Consider the following 12,275-nt stretch of genomic DNA (forward strand, 5'->3'; position numbering starts at 1 on the left):
CACATGGTTCAATATTGTCCAGAGGTGGGGAAAAAGAGAGCCTTCTAAAAGGATTTTACAGGCCTAGGCAGTGGTGTACCTGGTTAAGCACACACACTACAGTGTGCAGAGGGACCCAAGTTCAAGCCCCTGGTCCCCACCTGCAGAGGGAAAGCTTCACAAGTGGTAAAGTAGAGCTATAGGTGTCTTTCTGTCTTTCTTCCTCTCTATGCCCCCTTCCCTCTCAATTTCTCTCTGTCTCTATCCAGTAATAAATAAATATAAAAAAATAACTAAAATATGTCTAATAGCTATCTACAGAACGGAGACACCCCCCCCCCATCTCTTCATCTGCACTACTCCAGCCTTTAGGTTCATGATTAGTCAACAAATTGTTTGGCTTTATATGTTAATTCTCTTTTCAGCCACCAGGTTCCAGATGGCAGCATGATGCCAAACAGACTTCCCTGGACAGACGACCCCACCAATGTGTCCTGGAGCTCCGATTCCCCAGAACCCCACCCCACTAGGGAAAAAAGAGAGGTAGGCTGGGATCAACCTGTCAATGCCCATGTTCATGGAGGGTAGTATAGTGTGTAAAGTGTTGAATCCTTAAGCATAAAGTCCTGACTTTGATCCCTGGCAACATATGTGATGCTCCAATTCTCTTTCTTTCTCTCTGTCTGTCATACATACATAAATGAATCTTAAAAAAATAAATAAAATAACCAAGTAATATTAATTTTACCCCAAATTATACCACATTGTATTCCTAGAGAATGCTTTATTTCTCTAGAGAAAATTTTTAAGTTTTGTTAGCAAGTGTCTTCCTCTGAAAAAGTTGGTTGGACAAGAGTCTGTTTCTATGGTCTCTTGTGGTTACTGTGGCTTGAACTATGATGACTGGACCAGATCTTTAATGCAATACCTAATCATGATATTCCTAATACCTGTAAAGCATGCCACTGGAATAAAAATCCAAACTTTACTAACCACATTAGAAAGAATGAGGCTAGGGCCCCGGCGGTAGCACAGCGGGTTAAGCGCACATGGCATGAAGCGCAAGGACCGGCATAATTCAAGCCCCTGGCTTCCCACCTGCAGGGGGGTCGCTTCACAAGTGGTAAAGCAGGTCTGCAGGTGTCTATCATTCTCTCCCCCTCTCTGTCTTCCCCTCCTTTCTCGATTTCTCTCTGTCCTATCCAACAACGACATCAATAGTAACAACAATAATAATAACCACAACAACGATAAAACAACAAGGGCAACAAGAAGGGAAAACATTAGTCTCCAGGAGCAGTGGATTCGTGGTGCAGGCACTGAGCCCCAGCAGTAACCCTGGAGGCAAAAAAAAAAAAAAAAGAAAAGAAAAGAAAAAAAGAAAGGGAGTTGGGTGTAGCTCAGCGGGTTAAGCGCAGGTGGTGCAAAGCACAAAGATCGGCATAAGGATCCCGGTTCGATCCCCTGGCTCCCCACCTGCAGGGGAGTTGCTTCACAGGTGGTGAAGCAGGTCTGCAGGTGTCTCTCTTTCTCTCCCCCTCTCTGTCTTCCCCTCCTCTCTCCATTTCTCTCTGTCCTATCCAACAACAATGACAGCAATAACAACAACAACGATAAACAACAAGGGCAACAAAAGGGAAAATAAATAAATAAATAAATGTAAAAAAAATTAAGAAAAGAAAAGAAAAAAAGAAAAAGAAAGAATAAGGACAATTACCCCACTAGGGAAAGATAGAAACAAGCCAGGCAGGGAGTATGGATCCACCTGTCAACACTTATGTCCAGTGGAGAAGCAATTATAAAAGCCAGACCTTCTGCCTTCTGCTCCCCATAAAGAATTTTGGTCCATACTCCCAGAAGGATAAAGAATAGGGTACTCTCCAATGGGTGGGATATGGAACTCTGGTGGTGGAAATTGTATGACACTGTACCCCTCTACAATCTTATTGATAATTATTAAATCACTTATAAAAATATAAATAAGTAACAAGAAAGAATGAGGGCTAGAGAGACAGCCTACTGGCTAGGGCATGTACCTTGCCATGTGTTAGGGCCCAAGTTTGAACCATTGCAACATATTGAAGGTTCTACATCACCTGAGGAAGGTCTAGTATCTCTCCACCTTCCTATCCTTATAACTGAATAAAAAAGAGGCCCGAAACAGTGAAAATGTGTGTGTGTGGGGGGGGGGGGGGGCAAAGGTGAGCTTTCAAGTTTACCGAACCAAAAGAGTATAAGTTTGAGGAGGGAATGCTTTTTCTTTCTCTCACTCTTAACCCCCTCTTAGCTCTTGTATCTACCTACTAACCTTCTGCTTTTACTGCTGACAGGAAAAATAAAAAAGAATGAGATTTTTTTTTTCCCCACTAAAGTTAGAATGCTTTGAATTTTCTCTCAACTATCACTGCTGTGAAAACTACATCCTGTAGAGAATTATGAAGCTATATTTAGCTAAAATGTGCCCAACAATAATAAGACATTCTTCCCTAAAAAGTCAAATCACAGAACAAGTGGCATCTTGACAACTTGTGTTGTTTTTGTTAATGAATAGTTTATCTTAAATATTAAAATGTCACATTCTTCATAATATCACAGCTTAATTGGAAACAATATGAAAAATAATTTATTTTAAAATTTAATAGACTGAATGCAATGTGTTATCCTGGACTGAATCCTAGAATAGAAAAAGAACATTAGTGGAAAACTAGTGAAATCCATAAAAAGCTTGGAGATTAGTTAATAGTTATGTATCATTGTCAATATTCCAATTTTGACAAATGTACCTGGCTAAGTCATATGTTAACACTTGGGGACATTGCATGAAGGATATGTAGTGGTTCTATTTATTATTTTTTGCAACTTTTCTGTAATTCTTAAATCACTTCCAAATAAAATGTTTATTAAAAAAAACCTCAAAAATTTAGTAGAATGCTGCTCCAGTTGATGAATCCAGGGCCACCCACAATTTCAGGGATGTTGATTAGATTAAGTGCTATATGGAGAGGGTCTTGAGTGGTGGTACACCTGGCTGAGCTCACATGTTACAATGATGAAGGACCCAAGTTCAAGTCCCTGGTTCCCACCTGCAGGAGGGAAGCTTCATAAGTGGTCAGTCAGTGTTGTCCCTTTCTCTTTCTCCCTCTTCCCTCTCAGCTTCTCTCTATCTCTATTCTAAAAAAGTATATATGTGGGGCTATATGGGGGAAAAAAAGGAAAAACAGAAAGGCTGAAAAACAAAGAGATCTTCTTTGTAAGTAGTACAAAAATCACAAAAACATCTAGAGTGAAAGGCAAATCCTCTAGGTTACTACTATAAGTATCCACTAACTACTTATATACCTAGAAATGAGATTTAAAACACATAACATATTTTTTAAAATATATAATGGCATACAGGACTTGCTTGTAAGAGGTTACAGGGTATTTAGTTTGTTTAGGATTTACTTACTTACAAGAGAATCAGAGGATCACTCTGACGTGTGGAGAGACTAGGGATTGAAGTTAGGACCTCATACTAGAGAGTTTAACACTTTATTCACTGAGTCACCTCCCAGGCAAGCAACAACAACAAAAACCCAGATATTTAAAAATAAAATGTTTAAGTAGAGTAATGACTACAGCACTGATGAGTAAACTTTTGAAATTTAGGCTCTCAAACATTTGGAAGATACTGGCTTACAAAAGTTAAGAAAGCCACTGAATATTTACAGGACTGATTCTTCTATTTCTGATAGTCTGACAAAATTTTCTTCCTTTTTTTGTTGTTTACTTCTGCTTTGTTTTTCCTTTCCTTCTTTTTTTAAAATATATTTTTATTTATCTATTATTGCATAGAGACAGAGAGAAATTGAGAGGAGAGGGAGAAATAGAGAAGAGAGAGGTGGAAAAATACCTGCAGCCCTGCTTCACCACTTGTAAAGCTTTCCCTCTGCAAGTGGGGACCAGGGGCTCGAACCTGGGTCCTTGTGTACTATAATGTGTGCGCTTAACTAGTTGTACCACCCTTCTTCTCTTTCTTTTTTCTTTTTTTTTTTGTTGTTGTTGTTGCTAGGGCTTCACAGGGGTTTTTTGCCTACACAATCCCACTGCTTCTGACAGGCTTTTTTTTTTGGCCCTAGATAGAGGGTGAAAGACAGAGAGGGAGAAAAAGGGGAGACATCCTGCTCCACTGTTTCTAAAATTTTCTCCTGTATGGTGCTCCCATGTGGTGGTGGTTAGGGATTTCCATTTGGGTCCTCCTGCATAGTAAAGTGTGTGTGTGTTCTTGTGGGTGAATTGTTTCCTGCCATTCCTCTTCTGTTCATTTTTTTTTTTCCCTCAAGGGTTATTGCTGGGCCTGGTGCCTGCACCATGAATCCACCGCTCTTGGAGGCCATTTATTCCCCCTTTTGTTGCCCTCGTTGTTGTAGCCTCATTGTGGTTATTATTGCCATTGCCAATGTCATTTGTTGTTGGACAGGACAGAGAGAAATGGAAAGGGGGGAAGACGGAGAGGGGGAGAGAAAGACACCTGCAGACCTGCCTCACGGCCTGTGAAGCGACTCTCCTGCAGGTGGGGAGCTGGGGGCTCCAACCCTGATCCTTACTCCGGTCCTGGCGCTTTGCGCCACGTGCGCTCAACCCACCACCCAACCCCCTCTCTTCTGTTCTTTTCTCTCTCTAGATCTGATTCTCATTCTGTTTGAGATCATCTTGTAATTTTTATTATTTTATTTATTTATTTTTAAACTATCTATCTATTTATTTATTTATTTGATAGAAACAGAGAGAAACTAAGACAGGAGGGGAAGATAGAGAGGAAGAGAAACTCTGCTTCACCATTTGTGAGACTTCTTTCCTGCCAGTGGGGAGAGAGGGGTTTTGAACCCAGGTCTTTGGGCATTGTAATATGTGTGCTCCACCAGATATACCACAGTCCAGCACCTCCCCACCTCCTTACAATTTTTAAACAAGAAAGGTGTGATTCCAAGAACCTTACCTACTCATATAATTTTAATTTTACACTTGAGAAATTGTTATATGAAGTACCAAATTCTTATTTTATTTATTTATTCACTCATTTTTGTATAGAGACAGAGAGAAGTTGCAATTGGAGAAGTAGATAGGGAGAGAGAAAGAGAGATACCTGCAGTGTTGCTTCACCACTCATGAAGCTTTTTCCCTCTACAGGTGAGACAGAGGCTTGAACTTGGGTCCTTGAACACTGTAACTTGTGCACTCAGCCAGGTGCACCACTAGCTGCCCCAAAGTAGCAAATTCTTTTAAGATAAAGTGTGAATGGAAGTTTATAATGCTATTTATTTGTTTACTTGTTTGTTTTTACCAGAGCACTGATTAGCTCTGGCTTATGGTGGTAGGATGGAATGAATATGGGATTTTGGAGCCTCAGACATGAGTCATTTTCTGTAACTATTATGCTGTCTACCCTTCATCTACTATTTCAACATGGATTACCATCACTGCCTCCTCTCTTTTCCCAGCAAATTCCACCCCCTTGGAGGTGGGCACATGGTCCATACCCAATCTGACCTGGCTTATATAATTGTCATTATATATAGGATGCAAACATGGAAATGCTTAGAAGAGACCTTGCTAAGAGTCAGTAATAAAACAAAATTCAGTATCACCTGGCTGCAAGCAGGAAAATAAGAGATTACTGGGAGATCCTCTCTGCCTCTGACCAGCAATACAGGACCATTGAATATCAAACACTAAATTGTACTGATTTGAAAAAGGTGAACTCCAGAAAAGGGAAGGACAGATATTCAGTGAACATACTCAGATTTAGGATATAAAGAAATAAAGCAAGGGAACAAGCAAAACTAGCCCTTGGATATGAACTACAGAACTGGGATTGTCAGAGTTGGGGAGGACATTTGAGTCACAAAAGAAGAAAGGGGTCCAAAAGATGTGGTGGAGGGATGTCAGCACTTTGGTGATGGGTGTTGTGCAACAGACTTTTTGAAGAGGTATGAAAAAATATCCCCCAAACATATGCAAATCAATGGTACCTCCATCAAAAGAAATAATAATAGACTGAAATGCCATTACAATAAAATAAAAATTAACAAAAAGAAAAATGTATTTTAAAAAGAATAAATAAAGTGATAAACCTGAGAAAGTGCAAATACCTATTTATTACCTGGTGAATCAAACTCAGACTTGGAAATCAATAAATCTGAGTTCTATATTCTATGTGGGGTTCCTATACAGTACCTTGGGAAAATATTGGAGGTTAATAGATTTTTGTCTCTTCATTTAACCCTTTGGGATCTGCTTTGGGGTTAGAGTCTCCTGATTTGTGATATCATGTCCCTTTTTGGAAAGGAAGACACGGTGTGCCTGAGAAAGATACTAGCAGGACATCTGAGATAGGGTTCAACATCACAACTCAGATCTTGCACGTATGAGGTCTTGGGGTTCATTTCTGGCACCACAAGAAATGGCACTGGTGCTCTGTGCTTTCTTAGTCTCTTTTTATAATAAAAATAAGTGAATACACAAATATTCCTTTCTGAAAAAGGGATAACAGGGCTAACAGAATAGTGCACTTAGTATACCAGCTTTGTCAGGTCCCTGCCACACTGGGAAAAGCTTCAGTGCTATGTAATTTATGCTCCAATATAAAATTAATGCAAAGAAGGGAGGCAGAAAACACATCACAGACTTGGAAATAAAATTAGGAACACTGTTTAGAGCCTAAAAAGTTAGGGAATATAGTTTCTATTGTCCCTTTCTCTTAAACAACTACACAGCCCCCTGGCAAGTATAATTAGAAGCCATGGCCATGGCAGAGCACCACCTTCTGGCGCAGGTTAGCCATTCTCAGAGACTGGAAATTGAGAGTCCATGGGCAAAGTTGAGACATGTTACTAAGAGGAAGAAACTGTGAGGTTGGGGTAAGATTTCTAGTGTTGGTTTATAGTATAAAAAACTGGCAGAAAAAAAAAAGCAGCAGAAAATATTTGAAAGAAGTTTTATTTCTAGAAAAATCCAGACTCTATAGCCACAACAAGAAGTTATCAGCTAAAGGGCTGTCATCCAGAAACATAACAATTCACCATTTTCAGCCCATCTTGGATGGAGCTTGAAGAAAGCATGTTAAGTGAAATAAGTCTGAAACAGAAGGATGAATATAGGATGATCTCATTCTCAGGCAGAAATTGAAAAACAAGATCAGAAGAGAAAACACAAGTAAAACCTGAATTGGAGTTGGTGTTTTGCACCAAAGTAAAAGACTCTGGGGTGGGTGGGGGCCAGAATACAGGTCCAAAATGGTTGACAGAGGACCAAGTGGGGGTTGTATTGTTATGTGGAAAACTGAGAAATGTTATGCATGTACAACTATTGTATTTACTTTTGAATGTAAAACATTAATTCCCCAATAAAGAAATTTTTTAAAAGGAACTATAACACTTGAGGGAAATTTGCTTTTAACATGTTCAAACCCAGAGGCAATATAATTGGCTCACTAAAGAATTTACCTCAGGGATAGAGAATGGGAAAGCTATCAGGGGAGGGGGTGGGATATGGAGAACGGGTGGTGTGAATTGTGTGGAATTGTACCCCTCCTACCCTATGGTTTTGTTAATTAATACTTTCTTAAATAAAAAAAAAAGAATTTACCTCAGGGCCCAGGTGGTAGCACACCTAGTTTAGCTCACATGTTATAATGTGCACGGACTTGGGTTTAAGCCCCCAGTCCCCACCCTCAGGGGGGATGTCTCACAAGTGGTTAAGCAGATCTGCAGGTGTCTATCTCTCTTCCTCTCTATCTCCCTTTTCCATCTTTATTTCTAGCTGTCTCTGTCAAATAAATAAAGATAATAAAATTAAAAAGAGAGAGAATTTATCTCATAGCAAACTGAGATGATATTACATTGAAGGACCATTTCCACCTGACTGAAAGAAAAGCCAAGTTGCTGGGTAAGGCTTTGAGTTATCTTGGGAGGTGGGCTGAACACAAGGTTATTGCATTAAATTTAGCTTGGAACATTTGGGGGCTTGCTTGTTTAGTAAAGCAACAGTGTCAGTGACCATAGAGACTATGACAGCACATTGTGCTGCTCAATATCTTTCTTGGTTTGGCTGCTCATCATTTTCTCAAGTACTAGCTACACTCTTCTGGGAAAAAAATGTATACACGTGTCACAAGTGCTCCCAATTTAATATTTCATTCCATGTGCACTGTGATTACTCTAGGGTTAAGTATATGGTCTAAGCAGGACCTGTAAAAATCTTTTTCTGAATTTGATGTACTAGACACTGGTAGACAGAGGTTATTTCCCACTGTGATTCCTAAAGCAGATGATGTAAGCCTAAAGCTGTGGGCAACCTACTTCTGTGGCAGTCTGGAAAACGGAAAAAAATGAGGTCACTACACAGAGGAGACTGAGCTGAGATGTGGGGGAGGGTGAAGTAAAGAGACCTGCAGATATAATTTCCACTTAGACCTGAAGCCAAATTCATTCATGAATTTCTTTCTCACTCTTTCCTCTTCAATTCCTTTATCTTTCGGGTTTAAATTGTGTTGTGCTTCTGTCAGTTTCTGAAAATCTTTATATCTACATATTTCTAAGTATGAAAGTGCTATACATTTTCTATAAAGGAACTTTGAAAAAATATAGACAAGTAGAAAGAAAAAAATAATATATTTTCTTATACTTAAAACTGCAATTTACATTTTTTACAAAATTTTAAATCCTTATTTTACATATCTATTTCATAAATATTTAAACTTTATATACTACCTTTTTCTATTTAAAAGTGTAACCTTTTCCATTGTCCTTATACCATTTTATAAGTATAGTTTTCTTAAACTTCCTCCATTTTTACATATTTTTGAAATATTATAAACATTTTGGGTAAGAGCTCATGATTCATTTCCAAAAATACAATTACTGTAACTAAATATTGGAACATTATACTGATTTTCTTCTTTTTTCTAATTAAAACATAATTTTTTTCTGCCAGGGTTGTTTGTATTTTTTTTTCTGAGCTTTATATCTGTATGACTCCACCACTTCAGGAAGGCTTTTTTTTTTTTTTCTAGATAGAGGGTGAGAGGCAGAAGGAGAGAAAGACAAAGAGAAGAGAGCTACTAGATCATGGCTCCACTGCTTATGAAACTTCCTCTTTGCACGTGTTCCTGTGTGTTGACTGGGAGCTTGAACCTTAGCCCTTCCACATAGTAAAGTGTGCACTCTACCAAGTTAGCCATCTCCCAGCCCCCAAGGTTCTTATGTTTTAAACCTTTAAAAATATTTTTTTTCCCTTGTGTTGCCCTTGTTTTTTATTGTTATAGTAGTTATTGTTGTTGTTACTGATGTCGTTGTTAGATAGGACAGAGAGAAATGGAGAAAGGAGGGGAAGACAGAGGGGGGGAGAGAAAGATATAGACGCCTGCAGACCTGCTTCACCACTTATGAAGCAACTCCCCTGAGGTGGGGAGCCGGGGACTTGAACCGGGATCCTTACGCTGGTACTTGCGCTTTGTGCCATGTGTGCTTAACCTGCTGTGATACTGCCTGACTCCCCAAACCTTTTTTTTTTAATGGGGATATATAGGTTTATAGTAAGTCTCTGACACAAAGGCACAATCCTTCATCTTCCCTTGCCATAAACCTTATCTTTATTAAGATGAGTACAAGTATACACATATGAGAAATCTGCTTTTCATGGGCAAGCAAGATTAAATGAAAAAAATTCCTAAATAAGGAGAAAACAAATAAGATACCACCAAGCCTTTGGTGAACAGTTCTCCCCCCACCCCACACACACACACCACACCTATCACCAAAGTCTTGTGCTTTAGGGGCAAACGTCCTGAAGTAATCTAATTCAATATTTAAGTCACATATAATTAGAAGAACTAAAAGTAATTAAAAAGAAAATGAGGGCCAGGGAGACAGCATAATGGTTATGCAAACAGACTTTCATGCCTGAGGCTCTAAGACCAAGGTTCAATCTCTAGTCTACAATAAGCCAGAGCTGAGCAGTGCTCTGGTAAAAAAAAAAAAAAAAAAAAAAAATACATATATATATATATATATACATATATATATATATATATATTGTTTGTGTGTGTGTGTGTATGTATAAAGTCAATGAGTAATTTAATTGATGGTCAGGAACCAGAAGTGGTGCGCATTACCATGTATAAGTACCCAAATTCAAGTTGTTTTTGTTTGTTTGTTTTTACCAGAGAACTGCTCAGCTCTGGCTTATGGTGGTGCAGGGGATTGAACCTGGCACTTTGGAGCCTCAGGCATGAGAGTCTTTTTGCACAACCATTATGCTATCTACTCCTGCCCCAAATTCAAGTTCTTGACCCCTACTTGTAGGAGGGAAACTTCACAGTGGGGAGGTGCTGTTGGTGTCTTCTTTCTTATCTACTTCTCTTTTTTCTCTCTGCCCTTATCATAAAAAAATTAAAAAGAAAAAAAGGCCACCTGGGGTATGCAGGCACCAAGCTCCAGCAATAATACTGGTGACAAGAAAAAATAAATCAATATTTAATACTTTCCTAATTGACATAATATCTTAAGAGTATAATTATAGGTATGAAGTTTTCCCACAATGACCATTGATAAACAGCCTCAAGTGTCATGCAAATTAATGAACATTTGTGGTCAATATAACAAGTCAGTATCTTTTTTAAAAAATATTTGTCATTGACTTCCGCTCCACCTCCACCCCCCCCCCCCATAGCACTGCTAAACTCTAGTTTTTGGTGGTGCAGGAGATTGAACCTGAACTTGGGAGCCTCAGGCAGGAGAATCTCTTTGAATAATCATTATGCTATCTGTCTCCACTTTTTAAAAATATTTTTTACCTTTTTAAATTATCTTTATTTGTTGGATAGAGAGAGCCAGAAATCAATAGAGAAGAGGGTGACAGAGAGGGAGAGAGATACCTGCAGCACTGCTTCACCACTTGGGAAGCTTTCCACTTGCAGGTGGGGACTAATGGCTGAAACCTGGGTCCCTGCACTCTGTAATGTGTGTGCTCAGCTAGGCACACCACCACCCGGCCCCAGTGGTCAGTATCTTTATTAGCTGAAACCAACTTAGTCCTTAGAAATCTCTAATACAGAGCTGGTGAGATAGCATAATGTTCATGCTTGAAGCTCAAAGGTCTCAGGTTCAATCCCTAGCACCACCATAAGCCAGAGATGAGTAGTGCTCTGGTTAACATATATATATATGTTATAACATATATATAACATAACATATATATATATATATATGTCATAGATAAAGTCCACATCTATTTCATGTAGATGCACTTTTTTTTATAATATATTGTATTTACAGCAAGATAACCTTAAGAAATCATCGCTGCCGGGAGTTGGGCGGTAGGGCAGCAGGTTAAGCGCACGTGGCACAAGGTGCAAGGCCGGGTGTAACAATCCTGGTTTGAGCCCCCGGCTCCCTGCCTGCAGGGGAGTCAGGCAGGGGAGTCACTTCACAAACGGTGAAGCAGGTCTGCAGATGTCTATCTTTCTTTCCCCCTCTCTGTCTTCCCCTTCCCTCTCCATTTCTCTTTCCTATCTAACAACAACGACATCAATAACAACAACAATAAAACAACAAGGGCAACAAAAGGGAAAATAAATAAATAAATATTTTTTAAAAAGAAGTCATTGCTACCTTAGATATAGTTGTTGTTTTTGTTTGTTTAATCATTGCTAGTTGTGCATTTGGTTCATGATGGGTTTGTGCAAAAGCAAGGAGGCTAGAATTAGAAAATCTAGAATATTTTAGGCAGGTCATTACAGTTATTATTTCAAGTTCTCCATAAACAGAATTGATTCTCTGAATACAGGTGGCTTCCTTCCCTGCAGACCAACTGTGAACATGGGCAGAGCTCCCATCTCCAGTGCCATATCTGCTAGTATCCAAACCCCTCCTCTGAGACTCCATGCAGACACCTTCTCATCTACATACTGCATGAAAGTGGGACATGGGCCTCTGCCACAGTCAAAACCTCCCCCTACTCCTTCAGTGTAACTTCAGTGTGATTCCTAATTTGGTTTAAGTGTATTTTTCTTTAGGTCAATACAAGGATATTGGATACCAAATGTAGTTTGGTGAATTTACCTTATTTATTTATTTTTTAATATTTTATTTATTTATTAATGAGAAAGGAGGAGAGAGAGAAATAACCAGACATCACTCTGGTACATGTGCTGCTGGGGATTGAACTCTAGACTGCATGCTTAAGAGCCTAATGCTTACTGCACCAAAGTAACAGACTCTGGGGTGGGTGGCTGGGTGGGTGGGGGGAATTCAGGT

The sequence above is a fragment of the Erinaceus europaeus genome, chromosome 3 (genome assembly GCF_950295315.1).
Source record: "Erinaceus europaeus chromosome 3, mEriEur2.1, whole genome shotgun sequence".
Lineage (NCBI taxonomy): Eukaryota > Metazoa > Chordata > Mammalia > Eulipotyphla > Erinaceidae > Erinaceus > Erinaceus europaeus.